Source organism: Ambystoma mexicanum, chromosome 3p (genome assembly GCF_040938575.1).
Source record: "Ambystoma mexicanum isolate Mex_15411 chromosome 3p, UKY_AmexF1_1, whole genome shotgun sequence".
Classification (NCBI taxonomy): Eukaryota; Metazoa; Chordata; class Amphibia; order Caudata; family Ambystomatidae; genus Ambystoma; species Ambystoma mexicanum.
This window is the reverse complement of record NC_090925.1, coordinates 154,624,267-154,644,443: the sequence shown is the minus strand read 5'-3', so window position 1 is coordinate 154,644,443 and position 20,177 is coordinate 154,624,267. Positions and strand designations below refer to the sequence as shown.

At 55.2% G+C, this 20,177-nt stretch overlaps 1 protein-coding gene across 2 annotated transcripts in view; it reads left to right on the top strand.

Moving 5' to 3' along the window:
• Nucleotides 1–20,177, top strand: part of LOC138580186 (C-type lectin domain family 2 member L-like) — a 517,651-nt gene that overhangs the window by 478,289 nt on the left and 19,185 nt on the right. The window lies entirely within an intron of this gene.

Here is a 20,177-nt window from a genome sequence, read left to right as displayed (position 1 = left end):
TGCGCGGGTAGTTCCACACGCGATCGGGCCTGGGGGAGCGGGGTGCGTGGATTTCAGGGGCTCGCGGGTGGTTCCACACACGAAAGGACCTGTGCGAGTGGGGTAGTGTATTACGTGGGTGTGCGGGAAGTTCAAGACGTGAATTGGCAGTGTGGGTCCTCCCAGGTCTCCCCTCTACCCCCTCCACGACCCCTGCAGGCAGCCCACACCACAGGGGACTACCCTGCACCCCTGGTCATGTCCCGCAGGCAGCCCATCCACCATGGGCATGCCCCCCAGCCAAGCCACATGTCCCCTTGCACCCCCACCCCCAGCAGTGCAGGGCACCTGCCAGCAGGCCCCCACTCATGTCCCACTCATGTCCCCTTGCACCCCCACCCCCCAGCAGTGCAGGGCACCTGCACGCAGGCCCCCACCCATGTCCAACTCATGTTCCCCACCACCCCCACCCCCCAGCACTGTGGAGCACCTGCCAGCAGGCCCCCACCCATGTCCAACTCATGTCTCCCACCACCCCCACCCCCCAGCACTGTGGGGCACCTGCCAGCAGGCCCCCACCCATGTCCAACTCATGTCTCCCACCACCCCCACCCCCCAGCCACCAGGGCCAGCCTCCACCAGGCCCCCACCCATGTCTCCCACCACCACCCCCCCAGTCACCACTGGCAGCCTCCACCAGGCCCCCACCCATGTCTCCCACCACCCCCCCAGTCACCAGGGGCAGCCTCCACCAGGCCCCCACCCATGTCTCCCAGCACCCCTACCCCCCAGCACTGTGGGGCACCTGCCAGCAGGCCCCCACCCATGTCTCCCAGCACCCCCACCCCCCAGCACTGTGGGGCACCTGCCAGCAGGCCCCCACCCATGTCCAACCCATGTCTCTCAGCACCCCCACCCCCCAGCACTGTGGGGCACCTGCCAGCAGGCCCCCACCCATGTCCAACTCATGTCTCCCACCACCCCCACCCCCCAGCAGTGCAGGGGCAGCCTCCACCAGGCCCCCACCCATGTCTCCCAGCACCCCCACCCCCCATCACTGTGGGGCACCTGCCAGCAGGCCCCCACCCATGTCCAACTCATGTCTCCCACCACCCCCACCCCCCAGCAGTGCAGGGGCAGCCTCCACCAGGCCCCCACCCATGTCTCCCAGCACCCCCACCCCCCAGCACTGTGGGGCACCTGCCAGCAGGCCCCCACCCATGTCCAATTCATGTCTCCCACCACCCCCACCCCCCAGCACTGTGGGGCACCTGCCAGCAGGCCCCCACCCATGTCCAACTCATGTCTCCCACCACCACCAACTCCCAGCAGTGCAGGGCCAGCCCCCACCAGGCCCCCACCCATGTCTCCCACCACCCCCACCCCCAGCAGTGCAGGGGCAGCCTCCACCAGGCCCCCACCCATGTCTCCCAGCACCCCCACCCCCCAGCACTGTGGGGCACCTGCCAGCAGGCCCCCACCCATGTCCAACTCATGTCTCCCACCACCCCCACCCCCCAGCACTGTGGGGCACCTGCCAGCAGGCCCCCACCCATGTCCAACTCATGTCTCCCACCACCCCCACCCCCTAGCAGTGCAGGGGCAGCCTCCACCAGGCTCCCACCCATGTCTCCCAGCACCCCCACCCCCCAGCACTGTAGGGCACCTGCCAGCAGGCCCCCACCCATGTCCAACTCATGTCTCCCACCACCCCCACCCCCCAGCACTGTGGGGCACCTGCCAGCAGGCCCCCACCCATGTCCAACTCATGTCTCCCACCACCCCCCAGCAGTGCAGGACCAGCCCCCACCAGGCCCCCACCCATGTCCAACTCATGTTCCCCACCACCCCCACCCCCCAGCAGTGCAGGGGCAGCCTCCACCAGGCCCCCACCCATGTCCCCCTGCCCCCAGGTCCTGATGATACTCAATCATGGCAGTAATGGGCAGCATACCCAGCACAAACACCCAGCCAAGGATTGCATCCACCCACATAGTAAATGCAATTACATGATACAACCCCAATGGCAAGTATGCAAATGAACACATGTCTGTCACACACACATACACAATGGGTGCAAGTGAATGTCAAAACCCATATCATGACATGAATGAAACCAATGAGAAAATACCACAAGTGAAAGTAATATAAATATGTATTCAAGATGAAAATGAAGTAAACAAATCAAACATACAACAATGGGGATAACAAAATAAATGGTCCATGTCCGAGAAATAATGTAAAAATCCAAAAAACAAAGGAATCCAAAAACTAATGTTGTCCAAAGCAAAATCATGGGGAAGAAAAATAAGGAAAAACCATTGCCTCATGGTGAACACAAATATTAATCAAAAAAATGTTTTTTCAAAAATCCAACTATACACAAGAATATTCCAGGGTCCATGAGCCCAACACTATAAATGAAACCTACTACTACCTAATGAAAAAACTATATACAGAAAAGTGGCCATTGTCCGAGCGGTCCAAAAAAATCTCAATAAATAAAGGAAACCTAACACTAACTAACTAAAGAACTATATACAATGGCAGCGGGCAAGTCCTGCGGCTAACTCTGTGATGTTGCCGGCCAGGGCATCATCGAACTCCATGTCGATGTCCTGGAGGCGGGACTCTGTCCTGGCCCAGAGGTCTCGCAGGGATAACCCCATGTTCACCTCAAACTCCCTGCGAGCTTCCTCGAGGCACTCAGCCCGCCTCAACGCCCGATGCATGGAGAAATCCACCCTGACCATGGTGAGCCGCTCCTCTTCCGCCCGCTGCCGCTCGGCACCTATCCGCTGGACCAACTGCTCCCAGACGGAAGACACTACCATCCCAGGGTTCCCCTGCCCTCCGGCCGATGCCTGCCCCTCTGATCTTGATGGCCCCGAGCCATGATGCCTCCCACGTCGAGCCTGCTGCTGCCTCCGACGCCACTGCCTCTGCCAGCACGACGGCATCCAGGCTGATGGAAACCACCGACGCCGTCGTGCACGTGCCCTGCCCGATGATGCCATCACATCCTCCATCTGCTGGGGTCCAGTTGCTGTGTTGACCACCCCTGCTGGACCTCCGACTCCCGACTGTGGCAGGGATGGGATCCCCACCGAGCTGGCTGCATTGGTCAGGGCAGGTCCACAGGGGGCCCTGGTGGCATCTGGGCCGGAAGACGGCAAGGAGAACGACCGGCGTATAGCCTCCACAGAGGAGGAGAGGGCCGCCAGATTGGCCGACACATGCAGGAAACCCCCGAACATGGCCAATCCCAATTGGGCCACGTCGGCACGGTGCTCTTCGTGATGACGTGCGTGCTCCTCCTGGGAAGCACGCACGGCATCACGAATCACAGCCGTGCGCATCGCGACCCCAATCAGGACCTTCCCCACATGGCCAGGGGTCCCCTCGTCCGCAGGTGGAGGGGAGTCAGATGACATGGACATCCCCTCTACCTGCGGACGGGCCTGGGATGGGGCATCCCTGCTGGTGCAAGGTGGTGCACCCACAGGTTCAGGGACAGCGACATGCACAGGCCCCTCCACGGTGACCTGTGCTGCCTCCTGCCCCTGCCCCTGGACTGCACCACTTGCACCAGCAGGGATGCCCCCACCAGGCCCCATGTGCGCCTCAGTGGCGGCCTCCTCCTCCTCTGTGGAAACCACCAACCTGGATGGCTCCTCACCGTCTACCGCCATAGCAGGCCCCTGTGGGGGCTCACCCACCCCTTCCGCTGCAGCCGTGGGGGCATCCCCGCCGCCTTGCTCCACAGCGCCGTCTCCGCCCTCTCCTTCACTAGCCGCTGCGTAGAGGGAGACATAGAACACAAGCATCAGGGTACTGTACAATGGTCCCCTAGACAGGAAGCAATAGCAGATGAGTGCCACTGTCAAAGTACACTTCCATCATGTCACACAACAACACATGTGTCAGTCCAGGCAAAACACACACAGTGACAGTCATGGTGCGTGCCATGGACATTTCTATGCATGTCCAATTGACTCTCGAATCATACAATGTAATGGGACTCACATGCATCATGGGTCATGCCTATCACATGCACACACTTCACCTCAGTCACATCCATCTGGCCCCGTACACTAGGCTGCATCAGTGAATCAGTACATTGTCACAGACATGTGTCATGCATCCATGGCACTCACAAGTCACAGACACGCAGGTCAGGCACACAGACATGGATACCACATATGTATCTGGCATCAGCACCCATCCCTCGCCCCCACCCATGTCCAGGAACAGAGACTGCCATGCTGTCATGTGTGCAATCTGCACAGGGCTCCCCATGTCGCATTCAAACACATGCAACAACCGTGCGGTTCACACATTACAGGTCGCACATGCATTACCATGATGTCCCTGCACACATACATGCGTACATGGCCTATGTCACACATGCAGGCAAGTATCAGACAACCAGCACACTGCAACATGCCCTGTCTCACACAGCAATGCTTGGCCACTTACCGCTCAACTCCAGACGGGTCTCCCTCTCAAGGACCTGGGCGTGGAGCGCTGTGTGTGCGCGTTCCAGGACCCTCAACTGGATGGAACTCATGCGGCCCCGGCCCCCCTCCACGAGGCGCCGGGCCTTCATGAGGGTCCTGGACCTCAAGTCCTCCCAGCGCTTCTTGACCTTCTGGATGGTGCGGGTTGCCACCCCCTCCGCGTTGATGGCAGCCACACAGTCGGCCCAGATCCTCTCCCGTCCTTCCCTGTTGGCGCGGGACGATCCAAAGAGGGCATCATACTGCCCCAGGACTTGCTCCACCAGGACACCAACTTCGGTGGCAGTGAAGCTGGTGGCCCTCTGCCCCTCTGGCCGGGGGTTGCCACTGGTGTCAGATGTGGATGTGCCCGACATGGCAACCCCAGGGGCAGGAGTGGGTGGGCAACTGGGTCCTGGGGCTGGGCTGTGGAGCGATGTTATTCGAGTCGGGAGTCTTCTGTACCAGCAGGGGTGGACACAGCAACTGGACCCCTGCAGATGGCTGATGTGCAGGCACCAAATGGCAGGGCACGGTGGCAGCAGGCAGGCAGGCAGGCAGGCAGGCAGGCAGGCAGGCAGCAGCAGATGGCACGTGGGAGGCTGCTCGGGGCACTGGGGGGCAGTGATTCGGCCTTCTGGGCAGGAGCGTGGTCTTCCGTGTGTTTTCGCGTGGCCAGCTTGATACGGAGTGATTTGGCACGTGAAAAATCTGCACGTCAGCGTGTAATTCGAGGAAAGGCCCTTAGCGCGTAAGCGCGTCTGCACGCATACGCATTTTCATTGGACAGAAGGCCCCTCGAGCGCAAGCACCCCTGTGACGTGACGCGTACAGACGTGCATGGGCATTACAGCGCGCGTGAAAAAATGCACGTCCGCGTGTAATGCGCGTAAGCGCGTGTGAAAAACTGCACGTCCACGTGTAATAGGAGGAAAGGGCCCATGCGTAAGCGCGCGTGAAAAACTGCACGTCCGCGTGTAATACGAGGAAAGGGCCCATGCGTAAGCGCGCGTGAAAAACTGCACGTCCGCGTGTAATGCGCGTAATCGCGCGTGAAAAAGTGCACGTCCGCATGTGACGTGACGCGCGTGCCTTTCCCTCAGCACGGGTTAAAGGTGAGCGGGCCCAGCAGTTCGCTGTACGTGCCTCGCACCCATTTTCGATGTCATCGTAGCCTGCGTGTCCCACGCGTACGCGTTATTCGTGTTACTGGGTGCCACCGCGTACTGCGGGAGGTTTAATCCACGCACGTAGGCTGCAGGGTTGCGTGCACGGTTTTACTGCAGTTTTGGGGTGCCTGGGCGTTGCGTGACCCGTCACCACATCACCGGGGTCACATACAGCCTTGCAGGTGCAGGGGGGCTGTTAACATCTTGCTTCCCACCCCCTTCACCCCAATTGCCCAGGTCAATTGTGCTGTACACCTCCCATTGGCACCACTCCATCTGTGCCAGCACTATTACATCTGTGCCATGGTTGGGAGGCCACCAAAGGTGAGGGGCGCCTCAGCTGGGCTTACTCCTCGTGGCGGGCGTGGTCGGGGACGTGGCCGTGGTGACCAGGGAGTAGGGGGACTCCAGGGTGTCCAGGGCAGCCACAGAGGGGGAAGAGGCAGCGTTGCACCACTTGAGCACAATGTTGTGCCATGTGTCGGTGCAGCCATGCCACCACCCCCTGTGGTTCCGGGGGATGCAGCTCCTGCATCTGGCACTGGCACCCGTATGACCCAGCAGTCCGTTCCATCGACTGCCATGGGCCCAAGGGTAGCGGTAGCTGCAGGTGCAGCTGTGGACACCGCCACCCAGGCTCAGGGTCTGCCAGCGCAGGCTGCGTTGGCACTTGAAGAGCCCTTGGTAGATCTCCAACAGGCCAGGGGGGAAACCATTGGGGCAGGCCGGGCTGCTCAGACCAAGACACGTGTCCCTGGGGCAGTCATGTCATCTGCTGCCCCGAACAGCCGGGTGTTGGCAAGTGCAGGGGCAGATGCACCCAACAGCACCCCGGTTGTGAGTCTGCCAACCAGGACCGTTGCGGTCAATGACCCTGCCACAGCTGATGTTGCTGCGCAGGGTCCATTAGTGGGCACCCAGCTGCCACTGACACAAGTCAGGCCTTTGGTCATCCCTCCACCTGCCACTCCCTCGGCTCAATCCACCGAACCCACTGGCCATACTGGTCAGGGCGGCATTAGCCAGCCAGGGTCTGCGCCACAGTCCAAGAGGAGGAAGGTTGCACCTGCAGCACAGGCTGGGACCCCACACACAGCCACGACCTCCTGCACGTCGAGGAAGAAGCCTTTCTGTAAGCAGGAACTGGACTTCCTCGTGGACTACGTGCGGGGTCACAGCCGTGACATGCTAGTGGGTGCCAATAGTCAGACTACGGCTGCCCAACGTGACACCCACTGGAAGCATGTTGCGGAACATGTCAGTTCATTTGGCCATGAGGTGCACACGGCGCAGGAGTGCAAAAAGCGCTGGAATGACATCAAGCGCAGCACTAAGGCTAAGCGTGCCTCAAATTACAACTTGACTCTGGTGACTGGCGGTGGGCCTGCACCAGAGGAGGAAGAACTCACTCCGCATGAGGCTCTCGTTGCGGAGTTCATACCACCAGAATTGGTCGAAGGAGTGGGAGAGATGCTGGATTTTGATGCCCAGTCCAGTGAGTGTTGATGCGTAGTTGTTGAGGACGTGTGTGTTTCACTTGTGGGATGTGTTGTGCATGATTGCTGCTACATGTGACGTGTACATGGTTCTGATGTGTAAGTAATGCAATGCTACCGTCATGCATGTCTCCTCTGCCTGCATGCGGGACTCCATGTGGGCATGCTCCCTTGCCCCTCCTCCGCCACTCTGCACCCCAGTTCCACCTTTGCACTGGTCTGCTTCATTCTTGCCAATGTGTAGTTTCTTGTTCATGTGTCCTGTGTAGATGCTAACCTCCAGCGTAGAAACTGCCAGACATATGCCGTGTGGTACAGCCTTAGTACTCGATGCAGGGCATCCCACTTGTACTGTGCATGGGTCAGATGTCCCGCAGGGACATAAGTGCCCATTCATGCTCCATATGCATTGCACGCATGCCCCTATGTGTCCTTGACTGGATGATCACTGTAATATGAGTCCTTGGTTACATACATTGCCTGCCATATTATCGGCCTCCCCATGTCAACTGTGGCTCAGTCCTGCGTTGCACACATGTTTATGCTCTGACAATCTGTGTGGCTCACAGACCTCAGCCTGTTCAATGGCCAATGACTCTGTCCAACTCTTGTCGTGTCTTCTTCACACGTGGCCGGCCTCCGGATCTTCCATCATGTGTCCTGCCCACTGTCCCAGCATCATTTGCAGTGTTGTAATTTGAATCACATTAAGCTGTTGATGCCAGTCAACACTGCCTGTCAATACACAGGTGTATGGTCAGCCTTTTGATACCATGCTAGGCATCCCTGCTTTGGTACTGGGGTGGAGGGGTGCTTGGCTTCTAGACATGGTACACATTGAATACACAATGCACGTGATGTCTGAATTTGACATTGCACTGCCTTCACATTTCCTGGCACACACCATGGAGTGCTTGTACATGTAGGAAGTGAGTGGCATACACATTTTCTGCACTGCATAGACCCACTTCCATGGAAACTGCCACCTTTCAACAGGTCTGATCACAGAAGCTATTCAAAGTAGACCCAGCATGCATGCCAGGTCATATGTTGTGTGTCACATGTCTGCCGGATGCCTTTGCTGTCGGTGTGTGTGTGTGTCGTGTGCTTCTGACATGTGTACTGACCTTTTCCTCTCTATTTTTCAGGTGATGACGCAATGGATGCAGAGGATGGTGTTGTCATGCCAGACACAGGGTTGGTAAGACCACATCAACCCGGCACTAGTGGGGGTCGTGGGGTGGTAGGCCACGAAAACCCCCAAGTGCTGCAGTCCATCCTGTCTCTGGCTGCCTATGAGTCATGCCTTGATGACGACTCTGACGTCCATGTTGAGTTGGATGAGCATCAAGTCCATGTGTCAGGGGTGAGTGATTCTGATGTGGACACTCCTCTGTCTGCGACACCTGCACTGAGGGATCAGACAGTCTTGGTTCCTCCGCCCGTGGTGGATCGGGACGCAGGGTCACCCTCCACACCAGTCACTGATGTGCCTGGGACATCACGTCGACGGGTGCATGTAGTCGTGCAGCCGCAGGCGGTGCCAACACAGCGAGGACCCCCGGTCCTTGGGTCCCGCAGGGGTCAAGCCCGGCAACGCGGTCGCCGCGCGCAACCGCTGTATACTGAGTCGGAGCAAGACATGACTGCCAATTCTGAACGGCAGGGGGCAGCAATGGAGAACATTTCTGACAGCATGGAGCGTGTGGCCCGATCTGTGCTCCCCCCTGCTAGGCAGGTGCTTCTCCAGCAGCAGGCGGCACGGTCCACGGCCCGCTCGCTCAGGCTGGGCATGGCGGCCTCAGACAGGGCACGCCAGGCTGAAATGTCGTCTCTGCATCAAGCAATTGCTGCTCACGCAGAGGCGCACATGGATGCCCTGAGGGAGGAGTATGCCTCCCTCAGATCCACTCTGGGTGTCCTTATGATGTCCCAGAGGCAGCAGGCAGAGGAGAGGTTTGCACAGCTTGAGCGCACCATCTCGGCTGAGCTACAGGCTTGCCGGGAGGTGCAGCGGTTGTCCAGCCAGGCCTTGCAGGAGGAACTCCGTGTTACACGTGCTACCTTGCAAGAGGAAGCACGTGTATCACGTGAGGTTCTGCATGCAGACCTATGTAACATCGCCACACAGAACCAGGCTCACCTGTCCGGCAGACTTGCTGCCGACGAGGGGCAAGCTGCGGCTAGGCGTCGCCAGGCTACTGTGCCACGTCCTCCTTTACAGGATGAGCCAGACTCGGACGACCATCTATCTCCGACATAGGTCGTGCTGTGCAGGCGTTGAGCCCATGGAGGTATTTTTTTTTGGCTCAGCATCATCGCATGTGGATGTTGAGCAGCACCCTGTACCTCCCCCCTCCTGGGTGCCTCCCCCCCCCCGGGTCGTATGTGGCCATTTTTGATTTTTCTTTTACTATAGTTAGTTAAGTTTCTGTTTGATAGTTAGTTTAAATAGGTAATGTAGGTTTTCCATAGTTAGTGTAATTAGTTAATAGTTGAGTTAGTTTAAAATTTGTAGTCTATTGTGCTTTCATGTGACAGTGCGGTGCCTTGTGGTTTTTGAAGGCATCCACTGTCTGTTCCAGCTGGGCCCTTCATGGTTGTCTTGTGTATGTGTTTGCTGCTTGGGTTCCTTGACTCACATATGCCACTCCTGCCTCCCTTATCCATGGGCTCGCAAGGATGGTTCGGTGTTACAGAATTTTACACAAGGGCTTTGGACTGTCATATCTGTGGCATGTCTGGTGCTTTGTGACTTGTGTTGACACCCCTAGTGGGGATGATTTAGGTGTAATTGTCCACTGTTCAGCTTTTGCTAGATGGGGTGTGTCATGATTAATGTGGACATTGATTGCTATGCATTGTGTATTATGTTTCATATCTTTCCTGTACACGTGCTTGTTGCAATTCATGCTGTAGATAGTGTTCCACACTTTGGAGGTCAAAGACGGACTGATGGTGTGATGTGTGATGTGACTCTCTGACATGGTCAAGTAATGAGATGCCTGATGAGACACACACAGATCACTTTGATGCATTAATCATGTGTTTCATGCCCTTTCTGCAGGGGGATGAGGCACCAGAGCACCTTTGCCAGCAGACATGGCCCATTGGACGACGGAATTCCTGACCCGTTTGTTGGTGCCCACATGCACATGTGTGCACGAGCAGAGCCACAGTGATTGCAGACCCACATCGTAGAACTGCTGACATGTTCCAAGGAACTCCAGGCAAGGTGAGCATCACAGGGGGGCCACAACACAGCAAAGCTTGCACCAGGCGAGTTGCACATGCAGGCTTAGTCACAGCACTGAGGGTGAGCTTAGACGAATATTGGTGTTGAAGCACACAATGCAGCTCAGATGTGTTTGTGGACTGATGGCTGTTGATAGTAGGGTTGTCTGGGACACATGCAGGGGCAGTGGCACATACCCTGCGGTACACCAAGGTTCATTGAGGCACTTGTATCAACCATGTAGCCTTCCGAGACATGGAAAGGGGCAGCTCACAGGGACATACAGCAAGGGTCATACTCGGGTGCAGTGCATGTCTATTCCACGTACTTCATGATAAATGCACTGGCAACTTTGTTTCGGTCATGGTGGTACGCAACTTGCTCTGTAGTCATGGCTTGCCATATGGGTCTGTCTGCTTACCCAGGGAACATTGCATGTTGTGTGAATTGTGACACATTGGTGTTCCATTTGCCACGCACCCACCAGCGGCTGACTTACTGCATTGACTGTGTATGACCCGTCACAGTGGTGATGTTATATATGGGTACGAAGCATCGAGCACAGATTGTCTGTTTGTAGAGTAGTTTGTTGCTATGGGGCATGTTTTGTGTTGTGTTTTTGTGTAATTGGCACTTACAGGTTGTTGACTGTGTCTCTCTTTGCAGCATTGCAGTGCTCCTGTAACCGGACCTGAGAGTGCGCAGGCAGAAGGCCAGCACTCAAAACCAGAGCTAAGTGTCTTGTTGTTTTTCTTACAAACTGCCCTGCATAGGCTTGCTGGGGAGTGTACTGATGCATGGATGTATGTGTGGTTCTATTTGGTATGTTTTTTTCCCTAATCACCCGTGATCCTATGCAATTTTGAAACCTGTACCCTCTACCCGGTGTTCCTGCTTCCCGTGCCTATCCAAGCAACGTTCCCTGACCCTCTTTCCCCACTGGGGTTGCGGATGCCTGTGTAAGCCCCGAACTTGCAGGCGCCAAAACCCTAGAGGGGGTGGTTGGTTCTTACCACTCCTGAGCCTGGACTACAGAAGGCCATGACAATGATGTCCAAGTTTGTTTGGATTGTGTATGTGTTCATGCAGGTTGTACATTTTCGTGCATTCCTTAGTTTCATGTGTCATTCCTCCTCCCCTCACCTGCCACTCATTCCAGTCATCCAGTGTGTCTACACCTGTCCCGACTGCATATCCCTGAACCTCATTCCCCACCAGGATCTCAGGGGCCTGTGTGAGTTTGACCTTGCAGGCACCCGGGACATGGTGTGGGTGGTTGTTTCATGACACTCCCGTGCCTGTACAGGGGACCTGTGACAGTACACATCCATTCATGGTGCATCATCCTATGTCATGTATCACACATGTCTCACATCCTGTCGTGACATTGTTTTGCTGTGCTACCTTGGTTGTTGCATCATTGTGGTAGTACTTGGCGTTTGTGAGGTACTGCTACGTCAAGTCATCTACTGGAGGGTGTTTGGGTTCGTTTTCATGCCTTAGATTTTGTGAATTTGGAAATGAGTGTGGATTCTGAGGGTTCAGGCATCTTTTTACACACAAGGTGGGAGATGGACACGAAGGGTAAAGGTGTTCCTGTGGCCAGGTGGAAATGAGGGTTGGAGGCTCCATGACCCAGGTGCAATTGTTCAGTGGGTCATGGTCATTTGTGAGGGAGGGGGGGGTTGTTGTTGATAGTTGCGTTGCCCTGCAGTGTGATGGGAACTCTGACATTGTAATGTTGTAATCCTATGTACATGTTGTGTTCTGCTGATCAATGCCTGTTCATGTGTTGTGTTTTCCTTTCAGGTGCGAGGGGATAGTTGTGGTTTGACATGCTGGGGTGTACACATGGTGGATGTTCACATGTGATGTGTAGGGAACCCTGATGGTCACTTGAGTGCACATGCATATGTGGAGTGCATGTCCTTGCAGAACCACACCAGACTCGGACGACCATCTATCTCCCACATAGGTCGTGCTGTGCAGGCGTTGAGCCCATGGAGGTATTTTTTTTTGGCTCAGCATCATCGCATGTGGATGTTGAGCAGCACCCTGTACCTCCCCCCTCCTGGGTGCCTCCCCTCCCCCCCGGGTCGTATGTGGCCATTTTTGATTTTTCTTTTACTTTAGTTAGTTAAGTTTCTGTTTGATAGTTAGTTTAAATAGGTAATGTAGGTTTTCCATAGTTAGTGTAATTAGTTAATAGTTGAGTTAGTTTAAAATTTGTAGTCTATTGTGCTTTCATGTGCCAGTGCGGTGCCTTGTGGTTTTCGAAGGCATCCACTGTCTGTTCCAGCTGGGCCCTTCATGGTTGTCTTGTGTATGTGTTTGCTGCTTGGGTTCCTTGACTCACATATGCCACTCCTGCCTCCCTTACCCATGGGCTCGCAAGGATGGTTCGGTGTTACAGAATTTTACACAAGGGCTTTGGACTGTCATATCTGTGGCATGTCTGGTGCTTTGTGACTTGTGTTGACACCCCTAGTGGGGATGATTTAGGTGTAATTGTCCACTGTTCAGCTTTTGCTAGATGGGGTGTGTCATGATTAATGTGGACATTGATTTCTATGCATTGTGTATTATGTTTCATATCTTTCCTGTACACGTGCTTGTTGCAATTCATGCTGTAGATAGTGTTCCACACTTTGGAGGTCAAAGACGGACTGATGGTGTGATGTGTGATGTGACTCTCTGACATGGTCAAGTAATGAGATGCCTGATGAGACACACACAGATCACTTTGATGCATTAATCATGTGTTTCATGCCCTTTCTGCAGGGGGATGAGGCACCAGAGCACCTTTGCCAGCAGACATGGCCCATTGGACGACGGAATTCCTGACCCGTTTGTTGGTGCCCACATGCACATGTGTGCACGAGCAGAGCCACAGTGATTGCAGACCCACATCGTAGAACTGCTGACATGTTCCAAGGAACTCCAGGCAAGGTGAGCATCACAGGGGGGCCACGACACAGCAAAGCTTGCACCAGGCGAGTTGCACATGCAGGCTTAGTCACAGCACTGAGGGTGAGCTTAGACGAATATTGGTGTTGAAGCACACAATGCAGCTCAGATGTGTTTGTGGACTGATGGCTGTTGATAGTAGGGTTGTCTGGGACACATGCAGGGGCAGTGGCACATACCCTGCGGTACACCAAGGTTCATTGAGGCACTTGTATCAACCATGTAGCCTTCCGAGACATGGAAAGGGGCAGCTCACAGGGACATACAGCAAGGGACATACTTGGGTGCAGTGCATGTCTATTCCACGTACTTCATGATAAATGCACTGGCAACTTTGTTTCGGTCATGGTGGTACGCAACTTGCTCTGTAGTCATGGCTTGCCATATGGGTCTGTCTGCTTACCCAGGGAACATTGCATGTTGTGTGAATTGTGACACATTGGTGTTCCATTTGCCACGCACCCACCAGCGGCTGACTTACTGCATTGACTGTGTATGACCCGTCACAGGGGTGATGTTATATATGGGTACGAAGCATCGAGCACAGATTGTCTGTTTGTAGAGTAGTTTGTTGCTATGGGGCATGTTTTGTGTTGTGTTTTTGTGTAATTGGCACTTACAGGTTGTTGACTGTGTCTCTCTTTGCAGCATTGCAGTGCTCCTGTAACCGGACCTGAGAGTGCGCAGGCAGAAGGCCAGCACTCAAAACCAGAGCTAAGTGTCTTGTTGTTTTTCTTACAAACTGCCCTGCATAGGCTTGCTGGGGAGTGTACTGATGCATGGATGTATGTGTGGTTCTATTTGGTATGTTTTTTTCCCTAATCACCCGTGATCCTATGCAATTTTGAAACCTGTACCCTCTACCCGGTGTTCCTGCTTCCCGCGCCTATCCAAGCAACGTTCCCTGACCCTCTTTCCCCACTGGGGTTGCGGATGCCTGTGTAAGCCCCGAACTTGCAGGCGCCAAAACCCTAGAGGGGGTGGTTGGTTCGTACCACTCCTGAGCCTGGACTACAGAAGGCCATGACAATGATGTCCAAGTTTGTTTGGATTGTGTATGTGTTCATGCAGGTTGTACATTTTCGTGTATTCCCTAGTTTCATGTGTCATTCCTCCTCCCCTCACCTGCCACTCATTCCAGTCATCCAGTGTGTCTACACCTGTCCCGACTGCATATCCTTGAACCTCATTCCCCACCAGGATCTCAGGGGCCTGTGTGAGTTTGACCTTGCAGGCACCGGGGACATGGTGTGGGTGGTTGTTTCATGACACTCCCGCGCCTGTACAGGGGACCTGTGACAGTACACATCCATTCATGGTGCATCATCCTATGTCATGTACCACACATGTCTCACATCCTGTCGTGACATTGTTTTGCTGTGCTACCTTGGTTGTTGCATCATTGTGGTAGTACTTGGCGTTTGTGAGGTACTGCTACGTCAAGTCATCTACTGGAGGGTGTTAGGGTTCGTTTTCATGCCTTGGATTTTGTGAATTTGGAAATGAGTGTGGATTCTGAGGGTTCAGGCATCTTTTTACACACAAGGTGGGAGATGGACACGAAGGGTTAAGGTGATCCTGTGGCCAGGTGGAAATGAGGGTTGGAGGCTCCATGACCCAGGTGCAGTTGTTCAGTGGGTTATGGTCATTTGTGAGGGAGGGGGGGTTGTTGTTGATAGTTGTGTTGCCCTTCAGTGTGATGGGAACTCTGACATTGTAATGTTGTAATCCTATGTACATGTTGTGTTCTGCTGATCAATGCCTGTTCATGTGTTGTGTTTTCCTTTCAGGTGCGAGGGGATAGTTGTGGTTTGACATGCTGGGGTGTACACATGGTGGATGTTCACATGTGATGTGTAGGGAACACTGATGGTCACTTGAGTGCACATGCATATGTGGAGTGCATGTCCTTGCAGAACCACACACTTGCACTCGGATGCACTCCATGTACTCCCACCCTTGCATATCCACGTGTACACTGTTTGCCTTCTGGTGCCCACTGTGTCCCGGCAGCACATGTTCTGTGACCGATTATGGTTCCAGTACATGCCTAATTTGATGTTTGATGTGGTCTGTCACTTAGATGTGATGCTCAGGGTGTGCATCACACGCAATGGCTGTTCACTGTGCTGTGCACTGAGCAGTGTGATGCAGGAGTAGGACACTGCACACATGAGCTGCAGTGTTGATTTTGCAATGCATAATGTGCATATAGACAGGCATTCATTGTGATGTTACGTCTACGACTGTTGTAATGCATTTGAAAACGACTTATTTTGGGTGGGACATTTTGTTGGTCTGTCATTTCATCTGATTCCGGGTCAGGCATCATTGTCCGATGCCACTGTACATTTAGGACATGGCAATGTGTACCTTATCGTTACTGCGTCGGTGTATGGGTATTGCTTGCCATGTCATGTTGATGTTTGGGAGGGTTTGACTGACATGACAGTGATGACCATGGCCTGTTTTGCAGGTGTGTGTGATGCACACCTTGCATGTCCAGGTCATCCGCTTCTCAGAGCAACTAGCTGGGGGTAGGTTTCTCTCCGCAGCAGGGCCCTCCCCCTGGAACAGACTTCCTGCCTGACTTGAACTTGAGGGGAACGATCTCCAGTTCTGGAAGCACCTCAAGACCTTCCTCTTTGCTTCTGCTTACTCTCTGCCTCTCCCTTGCAGAATTCTTCACTGGAACTGCACAGGAGCTGCAACTGGGACACTCTCACCAACCTCGGTCCCTGGCCCAGCCACTCTCCACTTGCACTGCCACCCTGGCAACCCCTGCACTGCAGTACTGTCTCTCTATCCCTACAGCCTTCCCTTCCCAGCACTTGTCTGCACTTACCTTTGCAGTTGCCACCAGGCGACCTATGTATTATTTTTTTGGCCTACTTCCCCTGTACTGGACTCCCCCCACCCTTCCCCTTGCACTTTTCCCTTCCCCCTACCCCTGCACTTGCACAATCTCAATGACACCTGGCCTAGTAGTACCGTTCTCTGTGTTCCCTTGTTCCCCCCCCTGTCTCATTGCGCCTTGGAATACTTGTGTATGGCCCATGTCATGTCACATGTCATATGTGTGCATTTTGGTTGCACAGGATAGCTTGTGTTTAAGTAGCTAGGGATGCAGACGATGTGGCACTTCCATGGCAACTATCTCAGGGTGGTAGGGTTGTGACAGTTGACTGTCACTTTGTCATCATCGATTGTCACCTGGTATGTGCCAGGCCTGTGTGCACTCCGCAGGGGTGGGAGTTTAGGTGAAAAATGTGGCCACAAGCTGGGTCCGGGCTTCCTCGCCACGTGCCCTGACCCCTCCCATGGGCAGCGCCTGTGCCTGTGGCTGGGGATGTGGGGGGCACCACCATGTCCACCGGGACGCCCTGCCGTGTTGCAACATTGTGCAGGACACATGCTGCCACAATGATCCTGCACACTACTGGTGGTGCATAGAGTAGTTGCCCACCAGAGCGGTCAAGGGAGCGGAAACGTGACTTGAGCACTCGGAATGTGCGCTCCACTATGCCCCTGGTTGCAATATGGGCGGCGTTGTATCTTACTTGGGGTGGTGTGGTGGGGTTCCGGATTGGCGTCATCATGTGGTTGCTCAGAGGGTAGGCACTGTCCCCTGGGGAGGTGATAATAATTGAGATTATTAGGGTTGGGATATTTGTCTGTGTGTGACTTGCATGCATGTGCAAGGGCATTTGTACTGACCTAGGAGCCATGTGTCGCCATGCTGCCCAGCTTCCAGGGCCCGGCTCAGGGCGGACATTCTGTATATGAAACTGTCATGGGTGGAGCCAGGGTAGTTTCAATAGACAGAGGTGATGATTCCCTTTGCATCGCATACCACCTGTACATTGATGGAATGCCAGTGCTTGCGATTTCGGTAGATGTGCTCAGTGGCCCTAGGTGGACGTAGGGCCACATGGGTGCAATCTATGGCACCGAGCACTTTGGGGAAGTGTGCCACCCTGAAAAAATCCAGGACAACGGCCTGCCTTTCTGCGGGTGTTCTGGGCATGTATATGTGCCTGCGGACTGAGGGGCGCGCTGTCATGATTGCCAGTACCTGGTGTAGGCAGCGTGACTGCGTGGCCTGTGAGACCCTCCCCACTATGGCAGTGGCCCGCTGAAACGACTGAGTGGCCAAAAAATGCAAGACATTGAGCAGCTTCTCCAAGGGGCTCAATGCTTGGGAGCAAAGGGTGGGGGATGTGAGGTCATCTTCCCACTCCCTGACCAGGTCTAGGATGATATGGGGTGGAAACCTATACCTGCCGTAGACCTGTTCGTCAGGCATCCCAAAAAGGCTTGTCCGTGGTGCAAAAATGCGTGCCCTGGCTATTCTCCTCCTCCTGCGGTGTCCCACGATCAGTGCAGCAACAAATGAGGCATTCATCGTCGCTGTATATACGCGTTTGTTGTTTGCGCGGGACGCCTCCGTGTGGGCGGACTCGTTGACGCCTGTGCACGTCTTTTGCCGTGCGCGGGTTTCCCGTATTCGGGTGTCATCGCGTGTGATCGGAGGGGAGCGAGCGTACACGCGATTGGCCTGGGTACGTGTGTTTCCGGGTACGTGGGTAGTTCCACACACGATTGGCCTGGGTACGTGTGTTTCGGGGTGCGCGGGTAGTTCCACACGCGATTAGCCTGGGTACGTGTGTTCCGGGGTGCCGTGAACTTTCACACGCGATTGGTTGAAATCCACGTGTGTTCTGTCATCACGTGCAATGAGGGATACACCCTTGCACGTCACGTCACAGATGCGCTCACGCGCTGAGGGCCTTTGGTCCAATGAAAATGCGTATGCGTGCAGACGCGCTTACGCGCTAAGGGCCTTTCCTCGAATTACACGCTGACGTGCAGAATTCTCACGTGCCAAATCACTCTGTATCAAGCTGGCCACGCGTAAGCACACGGAAGACCACGCTCCTGCCCAGAAGGCCGAACTACTGCCCCCAGAGCCCCGAGCACGCTCCCACCTGCCATTTGCTGCTGCCTGACTGCCTGCTGCCCACGTGCCCTGCCATTTGCTGCCTGCACATCAGCCAGGGGTGCTGTTGGTGTGACCACCCCTGCTGGAACCGAAGACTCCCGACTGGGATTCCATCGCTCCACAGCCCAGCCCCAGGACCCAGTTGCCCACCCACTCCTGCCTCTGCGGTTGTCATGTCGGGGCAAACTCCATCTGTGACCACTGACAACCCCCGGCCAGAGAGGCAGAGGGGCACCAGCTTCAGTGCCACCGAAGTTGGTGTCCTGGTGGAGCAAGTCCTGGGGCAGTATGATGCCCTCTTCGGAAGTTCCCGCGCCGACAAGGAAGGACGGACTCGGATCTGGACTGACATCGTGACTGCCATCAACGCGGAGGGGGTGGCAGTCCGCGACTTACAACATGTCAAGAAGCGCTGGGAGGACTTCAGGTCCAGGACCCTGAACAAGGCCCGGCGCCTCTTGAAGGCAGCGGATGCCAAGGGGCGCCGGGGCCACTTGTCGGAAGAACAGATGAGGGTCCTGGAACACATATCCCCAGCGCTCCACGTCCAGGTCCTTGAGAAGCAGACCCGTCTGGAGTCGAGCGGTGAGTGTACATGCATCCTGATTGTGAGCAGTGCGTGTGGTGATTGTTCAGTAGTGTGCAGGTTGCACATCTGTTTGTATGGGGTCGAGTATGGGTGCGGGTGTACAGGGCCGTGGGGCTGACACATGCAAGGGTTGTAATGTGTGAGACATGGATGGTGCCTGTGTGTGTGGGCTTGCATGCCAAATGCAGTTGTGTGGGCACACAAGTTTGTATGAATGTGTAGACATGTCCGTGATGTCACTCATGTATGTTGTTTTCGGCTGCATGTATCAGCGCTGTGTACATGTGCATGTGTGTGTATTTGACAAGGGTGCAACAGTGATGCAACATGGATGCATGTGACAGCGGTATGTGGAAGCCTGATGGGCAGATGTGACATGGATGCCCGTCTGAACACTGCGACACTTGGCAGAGGTGTACACATGCATGCAAGTGTGGTGGTGTGTGTACATGTGTGGTGCACTTCCTGTGTTGCATGTGATGTCTGGCTCACCTTTGGCTGCTCATGCTGTTGTATGTGTATGGATGGTGTTGGCAGTTGCGATATGGCTGTGGTATGGCTCGTGTGTGCGAGTTGTAATGACATGTGTGTTGGGGATCGTGATGACATGTCTGAGGTTTGCCAATGCCACTCATGTACAACTGTCATGTGTGTATGTGTCCATTGTACAGTGCCCTGATGCGTGTGTTTTGTTTCTCCCTGTCTGCAGCGTCAACTGATGAAGAGGGCGGAGAAGGTGCTGTGGAGCACAGCGGCGGGGATCCCACCGCCAGCCGGAGACGCAAGGGCCGGCTCCCCTCCCATGTTGTCATCTCGTCGGGGAGTGAGGAGTCCGGTGCCGCGTCCCAGGCCGCAGCTGCCGGGGGGAGGTCCAAGAGGCAGAGGTTGGAGTTGGACTCCTCGGCAGCAGAAGGGGCAGCTGGGAAGATGGCACAGAGTCATCCAGGTTGGTTGGGGGTTTGGTGGAGGAGGAGGCCGTGCAAGCACCAGAGACGGGGTCTGGGGGTGGGGATCCCACTGGTGCTAGTGGTGCAGTGCAGGACCAGGGACAGGAGGCAGCACAGGCCGCCGCGGAGGTGCCTGTGTGCAATCCTGTCCCTGATCCTGTCCCTGCATCATCTTGCACCAGCAGGGATGCCGACGCCCAGACCGGTTTTCAGGCAGGGGATGAGCTGACGTCAACTGGCCTTCCTCTGCCTGCGGACGTGGCTATCCAGGCCCGGGTTGAGCCTGTCCTGGCT